This window comes from Dromiciops gliroides, chromosome 4, assembly GCF_019393635.1.
Source record: "Dromiciops gliroides isolate mDroGli1 chromosome 4, mDroGli1.pri, whole genome shotgun sequence".
Lineage (NCBI taxonomy): Eukaryota > Metazoa > Chordata > Mammalia > Microbiotheria > Microbiotheriidae > Dromiciops > Dromiciops gliroides.
The window spans coordinates 239,595,361-239,610,601 of record NC_057864.1 but is presented as its reverse complement, the minus strand read 5'-3'; the positions used below and the strand labels follow the sequence as shown (position 1 = coordinate 239,610,601).

The window sequence follows — 15,241 nt, the reverse complement described above, 5'->3', positions numbered from 1 at the left end:
CTTGACACTTACTAGCTGTGTGACACTGGGCAAGTCACTTAACCCCCATTGCCCTGCAAGAACAACAAAAAACAACAAAACAAAAAAAAACAAAAAAAAGGAAGGGGTTCAACAAGCTGCTCTCTTAGAACTAGAACTATACCATCTTATATCCATTTTAGACCCTTTCCACAAAGTAAAACATGGCTCTGTCCTCCAGGGACACAGACCAGTACAATCTTTTAGACAATACCTCCAGAACCATAGCTATTTGGCTGGTGTTGCTCCCACCCAGGATTTCCTCTGCAAAATCTACAAATGTGGCTCACATCTAGGTCTCTACATATGGATCTAAAAAAAGGTCAAAATTCCACAGTTCCTATAGGAGCCCTCAAATAACAATGCTTCTACTGGGCTCAAGAAGTCTTTATTCCACCCCACAAAAATAGCAGAAAACACATAAAGCCCTCACAGTAGCCTATAAATAATCACTACAATTCTTCTGCCACTCTAGTGAGTCCTTGTTCTGACCCTAGAGAGGCACCTATCTTTATAATATCCTGAAACCTTGTGTTCCTTTTGTAAGGGAAACAAACCAGGGGTTACTAAAGGGACAACTCCCTTGACCTTCTGATAAGTCCTGCATTACTGTGGAGATATGTAGATATCTGGTTTTATGGTACAATGAGGCTCATTCTTGGAAACAAAACGAACTTGTGATTATTGGACAGGCAACCAACCCTCTTTCCCATCAGACCTGCACTGTTCAAACAAGTAGGAGTAATAACAGGGAGCAAAGTCCTGACCTTCTGCTCTCCTACCTCATAGATTTAGTACCCCGTTGCTCTCCAGCTCTGCAAACACTTTCAATAATATTGTTTTCTCTCCAAAAGGACAATGCTTCCCAGGTTCTCCCCTTAGCCTCACCACCCCGCCCCCTGCATAATGTTCCAGGTGCATTCAACTCTGATGGCCTCTGGTCCCATGGCTCAGCTCTCAGGCTCTTACAGACCCCGAAAATTAAACAAATAAAAAGGTCAACTGTGATTATTACTCTTTCTTAATAGACCCAGCACAAAGAGGTAGATCGTACCCTGAAACGGTTCAAGCCAGCCAATTCATCCCCTCTCAATGAAACCCAGCCTCCACAAGGTGCCAAAGGGCTAGTACATAAATAGGTACAAAGCTCTTGTAGCTCTTCTGGAAACTACTGATTATTTAGCCTCCTTCATTCCTGAGGACATGGGCATAACTAATAGGGTCATAAGATTTAGAATTAGAAGCTTAGAGGTCGTCTAGTCTGATCCCTTCTTTTTTCAGACAAGGAAAGTGAGACCAAAGTTCACCCAGATAGTGAGAGAACCAGGATTTTATCCTAGATCTCCTGATTCTCTGACCCCTTTCTGTAATATAACAGGTACGCTGGAAGTAGATTTTGGCTTTAGAAGGATCCTTATAGATCATTTAGTCCAACCTTTACCCAAATAATAGAATGGAAGATCCTTGAGGGGAAGAAACATTTCATTTTTGTCTCTGTAACCCCAGATACACATAGAAAGTGCTTACTATACCGACTATGTCTATTTTCTTGAACAACATTCCTACAAGTGATCACTCAGCCTCAGCTTGAAGCCCTCCAGAAATAGGAAAGTTGTGATCTAAAGCAGTATATTTTATTTCCAGACAGTTCTTCACTATGAACAGAGATCTATCTGCCTGTAATTTCTGCTCTATCCTGTAGAATGGGCCTACACAGAACCGTTCTAATTCTAATAAATATAACGATAATCATGATGCTGCTGCTGCTGCTGCTACTGGTAACTAGCATTTATATAGCACTCTAAGATTTGCAATTCATTTTACAAATATTATGTCGTTTTATCCTTACAACTACCCTGGGAAGTAGATGCTATCATTACCCCCATTTTAGAGATGAGGAAACTGGGGCTGAGTAAGCTTAAGTGACTTGCTCAGAATCAAATAGACAAGTGTCTAAAGTTGGATTTGAACTCCAGGTTGAGTCCTCTATCCACTGTTCAACCTAGTTGCATTGTTGGTAGACTACTACTATAATTCAGTTAAGTGTAACTATTCAAAAGATCAAGTGTTTCATAGATCTAAAGCTGGAACAAACCTTAGAAACCAGCTAGTGCAACCCCCCTCAATTCAAATGAAGAAAATGAGGCTAAGGGACGTCAAGAATTTTAGCTGTTGACACAGGAATAATAATTAGAGGCAGGATTTGAACCTGGGTCCTCTGACTTCAGAGCCAGTACTCATTCTACTGTACCATGCTCACCCCCTTATTCCTGTTTTATCATTTTCACATGGTAACAACTAAGACTAGCTTCATCTACTCTCCCTGTTCAGCCCTGAGGCTAAAGTTTGGTGCCAGCTTCCTGCCCTACCAATCTTAGAACACAGAAAAATATCCCAGGTATCATTTAATAAAAATAACTGACATTATTATAGAGTGTTTTGAGGTTTACAAAGAGCTTCACATGCATTATTCCAGTTGAACTTTACAACAATACTATGAGTAGAGTACTAAAAATTCCCTATTTTACAGTTGAGGAAACTGAGTCTCAAAGGGAATATTGCATAATTTGTACATAGTCATGCAACTTATAAATGCTAGAGTTGAACCTTCATCTTCCTGACTCCAAGTTCAACACTTATCTATCACAGTATAGTGATTACACCATGCTGCCTTGGGGGTGGCAGGGTGGGGTGGTAGTAATAGTAGTAGTATCAGCAACGGCAGTAGCACCTACATTATTAGGTAAAAATGCTAATATTTCTTTTTCTTTGTTTTTTTAAAATAATATTTTCCCAAGTACATATAAAAACTAGTTTTAACATTCTTTTTTTTAAAATTCTGAGTTCCAAATTCTCTACCCCCAAGACAGTAAGCAATTTGATATAGGCTGTACATGTGCAAACATGTAAAATGTATTTCCACATTAGACCCCCCCCTCAAAAAAAACACACCACAAAAAAAAAAAAGAGAAAAACAGTATGCTTTGATCTGCATTCAGCCTCTATCAGTTCTTTCTCTGGAGGTGGATAAAAATGCTAATACGTCAATACCTTAATAGAGTCGTAATCTTTGCATGGTGCATAGTGCCTGCCTGATATGGCTTAATAAAAAATTTTGATTGATGATCTTATTGCTGTAAGTACTTCCTCCAACAGTGCAAATCATAACACTTCCACATCTCATCTGGTGTGTCTCTCGTCCATATGCTCTCACATATTCTCCACAAGGTCGGGTCTACTCTTTCTCCAGTTTCCCCTGCTGGTGCCTGGTATCCATAGACACTTTAATATAATCTGCTGCTGTTAACCAAACCTTTCTGGCAACCTGAATCTTGCCTCAAACACAAAGAGGCCAGGGGTTAAATGGGGGTAGATAGAAATGTAAATTAAGGCAAAATGTCAAACTTCTGCCTAAATGTTAAGAATTTTTCTTACTGGGGTCTTGGAGTAATTATGATAACTTTCAGTCTAAAATAAGCTCCCTAAAGCTGCAGAGGGAGAATGAACATGGGTATTAGGGACTGTTATATTGCCCCTAGGCCTAAAACAAGCTAATTCTTGCAACAGGATATTACAAAGATAAAATATAGACTTTGTTTAATTTTTAAAGCCCTTCACAACCTGGCCCCAACCTGTCTTTCTAGGCTCATCATATGTTACTCCCCACTCCTGCAAACTTCAATCCAGCCAAACTTGCATTCTCTCTGCTCCTTACAGCACTGGGCAGCCAGGTGGTACAGTGGATAGGGCAATGACCCTGAAGTTGGGAGGACCTGAGTTCAAATTCAACCTCAGACACTTATTAACTGTCACTTAACCCTAAATGGCTTAAACATCTGGGGTCATCTCCAGTACCTATCTTGCTTCTGGACCCAGATGGCTCTGGAGGTTGACAAATACAATTCACCCCAATGTTATGGTCTTCTTTGATATCGAAGGACAAAAAACACCACCACCCAGCACTCCATCTCTTTCGTCCAGGATTTTCATTGGCCACCCCCATGGTAGTGCCCTCCCTGCCTAATTACCTTGTATTTAACTACTTTGCATTTCTTTATATTTATTATCTTTATAATTACTCCATATATACTTCAATGTATACCTCATCTACCCTGATAGAAGGCACCCCTAGAGAAGAGGAAGTATTCTTTCTTTTGTCTTTGTATCCCCAGAACCTAATATAGGGTCTGTCATTTAGACTTAATAGCTTAAGTAGAGCTTGTTGCTTCACTGGTTGTGTGACCTTAGCATAATAATTCCTGCCCTACTTATTTCATTATGTTGAGGGAAAACTGTTTTCATGCAGCTGCTGCCTCAGTTAGTTTTGCTTAACTCTTTTTCTGAGTTTTAAGAGAAGATTCTCTGAAGGGTATACATAGAGAAGTGACTGAACAAACATCAATAAACAAGCAAATAAAACAGCTCTGTAAACCATAAAGTACTATGTAAATATTCATTGTTATTACTACAGAAAAGTCGTGATCTCTCTTTGGTGAAGGAACATTCACATGAATGAAATCCCAGATCATTTAAACTATAAAAGTTTGAGTGATAAAACTTTAGAGGTCAAGTCCAATGTCCTCATTTTACAGTTCAGGAAACTGAGAAAGTGAAATGACTTACCTAAGGTCACATTGTGAGAAAGTAGGAGACTTATGACTATAACTAAGATCTCCTAGGCAACCAGGTGGATGAAGTGCTGGGCCTGGAGTCACGAAGACCCAAGTTCAAATGTGACCTCAGACATTTAGCTGGTTGTAGAACTCTGGATAAGTCATTTAACTTGTTTGCCTCAACTGTGAAGTGAGGGTAACAGCACCAACCTCCTAGGGTTATTGTGAGGATCAAATGAAATAATGCTTGTAAAGCACTTAGCACAGAGCCAGGCACACACTAGGTACTTAATAAATGCTTGTTCCCTTCCTTCCTGACTACCAGTCCAATCCAATGCTTCTTCAAGATAATGCTTTCATCATAGGAGAGGGCCTCTCAGGTCAAGGGCCAATGAGATGGCCCTTCGGTTTGTCCCAGCATACTCAGTTCACACATTATTATGCATGCTATGAAATATCTATGTGTATTATACATATATGTGTATGTATATAAATACACACGTATGTTTACAACACCCCACAGATGGGGTGTGGCAGTTAGCATTATACCCATTTCAAAAATGATAAAACTGAGAAACAGCACTTGGAAAAAAGTCTCCTAACTCCTACTCCAGCCATTTTCCCACTATTCTGGAGTATTCTAGGCAGGTATTTTCTAAGAGGATTTTAGCCATTTGATTAGATACATGTTGGAGGCTGGATTCATAATTCAACTCAATTCAATTCAAATTCCTCTACTGGGAGTGGAACAGATGAGTCTGAAGATCTCTTCAGAGAATATTAGGATCTTCCACTGACTATACTCCCTCCATTCATGAGGCCAGAGATTCATGGAAGTGGCTAAAGTTACTTCTTACTTTGTAGACAGTGGAGAAATCATAGCTAGCATTCATAAATATTATCTCATTTTATCCTCACAACAACCTTGGGAAGTAGGTGTTATTATTATTCTCACTTTACAGATAAAGAAACTGAGACAGGAAGAGGTTAATAAGCGTAGAAGGTAGGATCTAAACTCAGATCTTCCTGACTCCAGGTCCAATGCTCTACCCACTGTGCCACCTACCTGCCTCTAAGCAACCTCTACAGTCAGATTCTTATGGCTAAAATCAGTCCAAAGATAAGACAAGTCTAATAGCCTGAGAAACTAACCAGACTAATTTCCCTCTGTGCTAAACCATAGTGTGGAGACCTTATGGGAGGGAGATTTGGAAATCTTTGGCCCACAAAGTGGAGAGGCATTCTATTTCAGGGGGGTAACTATACATCTACTGCTTCTCCTTGCTCTCAGAAAAATCATAGGATTTCAGATTTAGAACCAGGAGGAACCTAAGAACTCTTCCTGGTTCTACATCTTCATCTTACAGAGAAGAGTAAGCCCAGAAAGGTTATATTAGTGCCTGGCATATAGTTAAGTGCTTTGGAAATAGCTGTTAGTTGATTAACTCTGTAGGGTTGGTTTTTGTATCCCTTTCATATACTTTGTTATAGTCGTTCTGTAAACATTTTCTGGCTCTGTTTTATTTGAATCAGTTCATATAAGTCTTTCCATACTTCTCTGAATTCTTCATATTTGTTGTTTTGTATGGTATAGTAATATTCTATTACATTTATGAATGAGTGCATGTATGTATGCAAAAGCATTGATTAAGTACCCAGTAAGTGCCAGGAAGGCAGTTTGATGGCACAGTGGATACAGCACCAGGACTGGAGTCAGAAAGACGAGTTCAAATCCAGCCTTAGACACTTACTAGCTGTGTGACCCTGGGTAACTCACTTAACCTTGTTTGCCTCAGTTGCCTCATCTATAAAATGAGCTAGAGAAGGAAATGACAAACCACCCCAAGATCCTTGCCAAGAAAACTCCAAATGGGGTCATGAAAAGTCAGGCATGACTGAAACAACTGACCAAGTAACTGCCAGACGCACTAGACAAAAAACAAAGCAGTACCTCCTCTGAAGTAAATTAACATTCTAATAAGGTAGGCAGTCTTAACGTGGAGTCTGTGAATTTATTTTGTTGATGGTGTTGCTTTTAACATGTTAATAGCTATTAACCAATATAATTGGTTTTCCTTTGCTCTGTATTTCACCATATTCATTTAAAAACACTATTCTGAGAAAGGTTTTATCAGACTGCCAAAGAGGTCCAGGACACAGAAAATCTCAAGAACCCATGTAATAGCAGGGAAGAAACCTACAGAGAGAGTGTTAGCCAAGGAAAGGAATTTGGGTGATTGCTATTATTGCCACCAAATTTATGGTCCAGGAGAGGGGGGCCAAACGTTAAAAAGACCTCACCAGAACAATCAGGAACTTATTCCAGGTTTAGTGACGGATCCACCAGCATTGCATTGAATCAAAGTGCTCTGAATGTGGAGGAGGGTTTGGGTGAAAGATACTAAATTCAGTTTGGGACAGGCTGAGTTTAAGAGATCTACTAGACATCCAGGTCAAGATGTCTGAAAGGCAGTTGAAGACGTGAGACTGGAGGTCAGTAGAGGTGAGGAAAGAATAGGTATATTTGAGAATCATCAGCACAGAGATGATAATTAAATCCATGTAGCTGATGCAATCACCAAGTGAAATAATATAGAGGGAGAAAAGAGTACAGTACAGAGCGCTGTGGGACACACTCAGTGGACATAACCTGGATAAGAATCCAGCAAAGGAGAATGAGGAGCAGTCAGAAATGTAGAACCAGGAGATAATGCTGTCCTAAAAATTTAGGGAGGGTTTTCTGGGGCAGAGCCAAGATAGCAGAAGAAAGGCAGTAAATTCTCAGAACTCACAACACAATCACTCCCCAAACCTCCAAATAATGCCGCAGGACAATTCCTGGAGCAGCAGAACCCACAAAAGAACATCTGAGATCATTTTCCAGCCAACGATGGCTTAGAACATCAGCAGGAGGGGGCTGCTGTGCCGGGCAGGAGTGGAGTCCAACCCTGAGGTCATGCTGGCACAGATCCAGTCCCAGGCAGGCCAAGTCAGAGAAAGAGACCCCCAGAGCCTCTGAATCAGCTGTAGCACCAGTGTCATCTGGAACTAAGCTCACGGTCTGGTGAGAGGGCTGAGCCCTTGGCAGGGAGGAGATTACAGGGGTCTCTGCTGGTGCTAAGGCAGAACTTGGGTATTTCACCCCTGCTGGGAACCAGGAAGTAGACTTGAGTGGTGGTGGCCCAGGTCGGGGAGGGGCACAGGCTCTTTGGAGCTAACAACCACAGCACACAAAGTGTTGCTACCTGGTTAATTAGCAAGTTAGCCTTGGGTTATCTACAGACCAGAGAACAGGCCAGGTTAGTGAAGAAGCTGCCCCTCCTTAAATTGTACCACATTAGACCCCCTGAAGTTTGGCATAGTACACCCTGGAAGCAGTGTCCCACTTTAAGAAGGTGTTAAAAGTCAAGTAAAAGACTGTAAAGATGAGCAGACTGAGAAAGATGAGGACCATAGAAAGTTTCTTTAGTGACAAGGAAGATCGAGGTACATCCTCAGAAGACAATAGCAACATCAGGGCTCCTACATCCAAAGCTTCCAAGAAAAGTATGAATTGATCACAGATCACAGAAGCACACAAAAATGACTTTGAAGATAATGTGAGAGGTAGAGGAAAAAAATGAAAAGGGAAATGAGAGTGATGCAGGAAAGTCATAAGAAAAAAGTCAACAGAATGAAAAGCCAAATTGGCCAAATAGAAAAAGAAGTACAAAAAGCTCTCTGAAGAAAATCATTACTTAAAAATTAGAATTGAGCAAATAGAAGCAAATGACTTTATGAGAAATCAAAACACAATAAAGCAAATCCAAATGAATAAAAAAATTAGAGGGCAATGTGAAATATCTCTTTGGAAAAATAGCTGACCTGGAAAATAGATCCAGAAGAGATTATTGGACTACCTGAAAACTATGATCAAGTACTCTGGAGCCTCAGTCAGAACAGCACAAGATCTAGCAGCTTCTACATTAAAAAGGATCAGAGGGCATGGAATATGATATTCCAGAGGACAAAGGAATTGAGATTATAATTCAACTATCCAGCAAAACTGAGTATAATCTTTCAGGGGGGGGAAAGGGATTTCAAGGAAAAAGAGGATTTTCAAGTATTTGTGATGAAAAGATCTGAACTGTAATAGAAAATTTGACTTTCAAATACAAGACCCTAGAAAATCATAAAAAAGTAAACAGGAAAAAGAAGTTAAAAGGTTAAACTGCTTATATTCCTACATGGGAAGATGATACATCTAACTCATAAGAAATTTCTGAGTATTAGGGCAGATGATAAAAATAAATTTAGACAGAGGGCACAGGTGGGAATTGATTATGAAGGGATGATATCTATAAAGCATTTATTTTTTATCTTTTTTTGTGTGGGGTGGTCAGAGTTGGGTGACAGTCCTGGGGTTGAGCAATGGTTGAATATCTTGTGTCTGGGGCTGGATTTGGGCTCAGGTTCTCCTGGGTCCAGGGTGGGTGCTTTGTCCACTGTGTCACCTAGCTGCCCCATGATGACATCTTTAGGGTGAAATTGAGGGGTGAGAGGATTGCACAGGGAAGAGGGAAGGGGAGAGGTAGAATGGAATGAAATCCCACATGAAAGAAACAGGAAAGGGCTTATGAGCCTAACACTCATCAGAATTGGCTCAAAGACCTCAATCTCATTAGAATTGGCTCAAGGAGGGAATAATGTACACACTCAATTGGGTGGAGTAATCTCTCTAACCCTGCAGGAAAATAGGAGGGGAAGGGGATAAAGAGAGAGGGGCAAAAGAAGGAAGGGCAGAGTGGAGGAGGGGACAGACAGAAGCAAATCCCTTTCAAAGAGGGATAGGATGAAAGAAGATGGATAATAGAATAAGTATCATGGGGAAGGGAATAGGATGGAAAGGAAACAGTTAACAATAGTAATCATAAAAAAGAGAAAAGGGGGAAAAATTGTACAAAAAATATCTATAGCAACTCTTGGTGGAGGCTAAGAATTGAGAATCAAGGGAATGTCCATCAATTGAGGAATGATGAAAAAAGCTGTGCTATATGATTGTAGTGGAATGGTCTTGTGCTACAGGAAATGACAAACAGGATGATCCCCGAAAAACCTGGAAAGACTAATAAACATCGATGTATAGTGAAGTGAGCAGAGCTGGGAGGACATTGTGCATAGTGACAGCAGTATTGTTCAATGAGCAATTGTGAATGACTTAACTACTCTCAGCAGTGCAATGATTCAAGACAATCCCAAGGAACTAATGAGGAAGCTTACTATGCACCCCTATAGAAAGAACTGATAAAAAGAACATTTGTGGATTGTACATATATAACCTGGTTGCAATCTTGTGGAGGGGGAAGGAAAGGGAGGGAGAAAAATTTGGAACTCTAAATCTTATGAAAATGAATGTTTAGGGCGGCTAGGTGGCACAGTGGATAGAGCACCGGCCCTGGATTCAGGAGGACCTGAGTTGAAATCCGACCTCAGACACTTAACACTTACTAGCTGTGTGACCCTGGGCAAGTCACTTAACCCCAATTGCCTCACACACACACACACACACAAATGAATGTTGAAAACTACCCTTGCATGTAACTGGAAGAATTGGCTCAAAGACCTTAATCTCATCAGAGTTGGCTCAACTAGGGAATAACACATTCAACTGGGTGGAGTAATCTATCTAAACCTGCAGGAAAGTAGGAGGAAAAGGGGATAAGGAGGGAGGGGTGAAAGAAGGGAAGACAGAAGCAAAACACTTTTGAGGAGGGATAGGGTGAAAGAAGATATCTCTTTGTGGAGGCTAAGAATTGGAAATCAAAGGAATGCCCATCAATTGGGGAATGACTAAACAAGCTGTAGTATATGATTGTAATGAAATATTATTGTGCTATAAGAAATTACAAGCAGGATGATTTCAGAGAAACCTGGAAAGACTTATATGAACTGATGTATAGTGAAGTGAGCAGAACCAAGAGAACATTGTGCAGTGACAGCATTAGTGTTCTATGAGCAATTGTGAATGACTTAACTACTCTCAGCAATACAACAATCCAAGACAATCCCAAAGCAGTAATGATGAAGCATACTATCCACCTCCAGAGAAAGAACTGATATTGATTGAATACAGACTGAAGCATGCTATTTTGTGCTTTTTTTTTTACTTGAGTCTTTTTATATAAAATTACTGATATAGTAATGTTTTACACAATTGCACATGTATAACCTATATCTGATTGCTTACCACCTCAGGGAGGGGGGAGGGTAGGAAGGGAGGGAATGAGAGAAGGATAGAATTTGGAACTCAAAACTTTAAATAAATAAATAAATGGAAGTATCCTATTTAAAAAAAACTTAGGGAGAAAAGAATGTCAAGAAGAGAATGATCAAAAGTATCAAAAACTGTAGAGCGGTCAAGAAACATGAGGATTGAGAAAAAGCCATTGGGTCTGACAATCAGATCACTGGTAACTTGGAAGAGAACAGTTTCAGTTGAATGAGGTGAGAAGCTGAATTGGTAATGGGTTGAGAAGTGAGTTGAGGAGTGAGAGAAGAGGAAGTGAAAGCGTCTATTCATAGGCCTTTTCAAGGAGTTTAGCTACAAAGGGCAGAAAGAATATTAGGATGATAGTGGGGATGGAGAGATCAAGTGAGGGTTTTTTGAGGATGTTCATATTTGCAGGCAGTGGGGAACGTGCCAGTAAACAGAAAAACTGAAAATAAGTGAGAATGATGATAACAGAGGGAGCAATCCATTGGAAGAGACAGGATATAAAGGGATCACTTTTGCAGGTATAGGGCTTTGCCACAACAAGGAGTAGGGCCACCTTTCCATGTAAGATGGGGTAGAGGAAATAGTGGCAGAAGGCATCTGAGTGATATAGAACGAGGAGGTGGGGAGAAGAGAGAGCTCTTGGTGAATGGCCTCAATATTCAAAAGATTTGAAACAGTACATACTTCTAAGTATTTGTACATCAATTTGTTTATAAATTATTTATATACATTACTGTAATAATAACTAACATATATAATGCCTTCTATGTGCTAAGCACTTTAAAAATATCTCTTTTGATCTTCACAGCAATCTTGGAAGGTTGGCACTATTATTGTTCCCATTTTACACATGAGGAAACTGAAGCAAACAAAGGTTAAGTGACTTGCCCAGGGTCACAGATCTAGTAAGTGTCTGGGGCAGGATATAAACTCAGGTCTTCCTAACTCCAGGCCCACACTCTATCCACTCTGCCACCTAGATGCTCTAATAATAATTATGTACACAATAAGACAAAAATTTTTAAAGGCTAAATATGAAATGATACTTGATCCTAGAGGTAGCAGAACCACTTAAGTTTATTGAATAGAGGGATGACATGGTCAAACTCAAACTTTAGGAAAAATCACTTTGGTAGCTATATGGAAGATGACAAGAGAGGGAAGACCAGGCAGGGAGAAAAATTAGAAAACTATCGCAACAATCTAGTCAAGAGAGGATGATGGGGGAATGTTCATGAGTGGAGAGAAGCGAACAGATGTGAGAGATGTTAGAAAGAATAAAGATGTGGCAATTATTTAGATATGTAAGGTAAGGGAAGGTGGGGTACTGATGATCCTGGAGTTCTGGGGACAAAGCCAAGAGGAGTTCTGGGGGCGGAACCAAGATGGCAGAGGAAAGACATTAAATGCACAGAGCTCCTGACACAATTACCCCCCAAACAGCAATAAAACAAGCCCTGGAGTGGCAAAACCCACAAAAAGAAGGCTGAGATTATTTTTCAGACTAAAGGGGGCTGTACTGGTCTGTAAGAAGAGTCCAACCCTGCCATCATGCCACCAGACCCCAAACACACTGTGCCAGAGAAACTTACCCCTAGCCTCCAAATCAGCTGCGGCACCAGCATCTTCTGGAACTAAGCTTACCGTTGGGTGAGAGGGCTGAACAGCTGGCCCGGGGGGTGGAAAATACAGTGATGTCTGCAGGATCTGAGGAGGAATTTGGCTATCCCACCCCAGCAGGGAACCAGGAAGCAATCTTGTGCAATGGGAGGCCCAGGTGGGGAAACGGCACAGGCTCATCAATACTAAGAACCACCTCAGCACTCTGCTAGCTGGTTAACCAGCAAGTTGGCTTGAGGTTACCTTCAGACCAGAGAATAGGCCAGATGAGAGAAAAACCTGCCCTCCCTCAAACCAAAACACCTGAGACCCTCTAAAGCTTGGGACAGTGTAGCTTGAAAGTGTAGGGCCCTACTGTAAGAGGGAGTTAAAAGTCAAGTGAAAAACAGCAAGATAAGCAAGCAAAGAAAGTTGAGAACAATAGACAAAGAAGATCAAGGTGCACCCTCAGAAAAGGATAACAACCTCAGGGCCCCTACATCCAAAGCTTCCAAGAAAAATATGAATTGGTTTTGGGCCACAGAAGCACTCAAAAGGGACTTTGAAGAGATAGAAGGAAAATTTAGAGAGGTGGAGGAAAGAATAGAAAGAGAAATGAGAGCAATGCAGGAGAGCTATGAGAAAAAAAGTCAACAGCTTGAAAAGCCAAATGGAAAAGGAGATTTTAAAAAAGCTCTCTGATGAAAGTTATTGCCTAAGAACTAGGATTGAATAAATGGAAGCTAGTGACTATGAGAAATAAAGACACAGTAAAGCAAATCCAAATGAATAAAAAAATAGAGGGCAATATGAAATATCTTCTTGGAAAAACAACTGACCTGGAAAATAGATCCAGAAGAGATAATTTGAAAATCACTGGACTACCTGAAAACCATGACCATAAGAGTTTAGACAGCATCTTCCAAGAGATCGTAAGAGAAAATTGTCCTGATATTCTAGAAGCAGAAGGCAAAATAGAAATTGAAAGAATCCACCAATCACCTCCTGAAAGAGATCCCAAAAGGAAAACCTCCAAGAATGTTACAGCCAAATTCCAGAGTTCCCAGATAAAGGAGAAAATAACAAGCAGCTAAAAAAAGGAATTCAAATACTATGGAGCTACAATAAGGATAAAACAAGATCTAGCAGCATCTACATTAAAGGACCAGAGGGCATGGAATATGATATTCCAGAGGGCAAAGGAACTGGGACTACAGTCAAGAATCATGTACCCAGCAAAACTAAGTATAATCTTTCAGAGGGAAAAAATGAGACTTCAATGAAAAAGAGGACTTTTGATGAAAAGACCTGAACTGAATAGAAAATTTTATTTTCAAATACAAGACCCTGGAGAAGCATAAAAAGGTAAACAGGAAAAAGACTTCATGAGGGATATTAAAAGATTAAACTATTTACATTTCTACATGGGAAGAAAATACTTCAAACTCATAAGAACTTTCTCAGTAAGGAATTCACAGAGGACATAGGCCTGAACTGAATATGAAGGGATGATATCTGTAAAGCATTTGTTTTGTTCTTTGTGGGACAAACAGGGTGGGGTGTCTTATGTCTGGGGCCAGATTTGGGTTCGGGGCCTCCTGGGTCCAGAGCTGGTGCTTTGTCCACTGTGCCACCTAGCTAACCCATGATGACATCTTTAAAACAGGGTGGAGCGGTAGGAGGAATAGACTAGGGGCGGGGGAAGTGGAAAGGTGGAATGGGGAGAGGTAGTTCACTTGAAGGAAACAAGAAAAAAGCTTATGGAGGGAAGGGGAAGAGGGGGAAGGAGTGGAGGAGTGAGTGAACTTTACTATCATCAGAATTGGCTCAAAGAGGGAATAACATATATACTCAAGTGGGTATAGTAATACATTTTTGCTCTGAGGGAAAGTGGGAGGGGAGGGAAATTGGGGGGGGGAGAAGAGGGGAAGGAAGGGCGGGCAGATTAGAGGAGAGAGCAGTAAAAAGCAAAACACTTTTGAGGAAGGTGAAGATGTTCTGCATAACTGCACAAGTATGACATATTGAATTGCTTGATTTCATAGGGAGAGTTGAAGAGGGAGGTAGAAAGAAAAATTTAGAACACAGAATTAGCTCAAAGACCTTAATCTCATCAGAGTGGGCTCAAGGCAGGAATAACATTCACACCCAATTGGAAGGAGTAATCTATTTAACCCTACAGGAAAGTATGAGGGGAAGAAGATAAGGAAGGGTGAAAAAAAGGGAGCACAGAGTAGGGGAGGGGAGAGTCAGAAGTAAAACACTTTTGAGGAGGAATAGGTTAAAAGAAGATAGAAAATAGAGTAACTATCATGGGAAGGGAATAGGATGGAGGGAAATGGTTATGATGATTGACCATAATGGCAAAATGTATGCTTCATACTTTGCTGGGCTATTGTGAAGAAAATTCTTTGTCAAGTTTAAGGTACTATATAAAAGTTAGGATGAACAGGATGCTATCAGAAAACCCTGGAAAGAAAGACCTACATGAACTGAAGCAGAGTGAAATGTACTGTATACAAAATAACAGCAATAGTGTAAGATGATCTGCTGGGAAGCATCTGGTAATTTTCAGCAAGGCAATGATCCAATATAACCCTGAAAGACTTATGAAAATTGCAACCATCTACAGAGAAAGAACTGATGGTATCTGAAAATAGATTGAAATACGTTTTTTAAAAAAATTTTTTTCTTTGGCAATTCCTTAATTTGAAGTTTTGTTTTTTAACTGTTTTCTCTCACAACCTAGCTAATG

The 15,241-nt window shown here is 40.4% G+C and overlaps 1 protein-coding gene across 2 annotated transcripts in view; it reads right to left on the bottom strand.

The window, feature by feature from the left end:
* LOC122754245 (tripartite motif-containing protein 26-like) overlaps positions 1-15,241 on the bottom strand; it is a 49,536-nt gene that overhangs the window by 5,080 nt on the left and 29,215 nt on the right. The gene's annotated exons all lie outside the window — the stretch shown is intronic.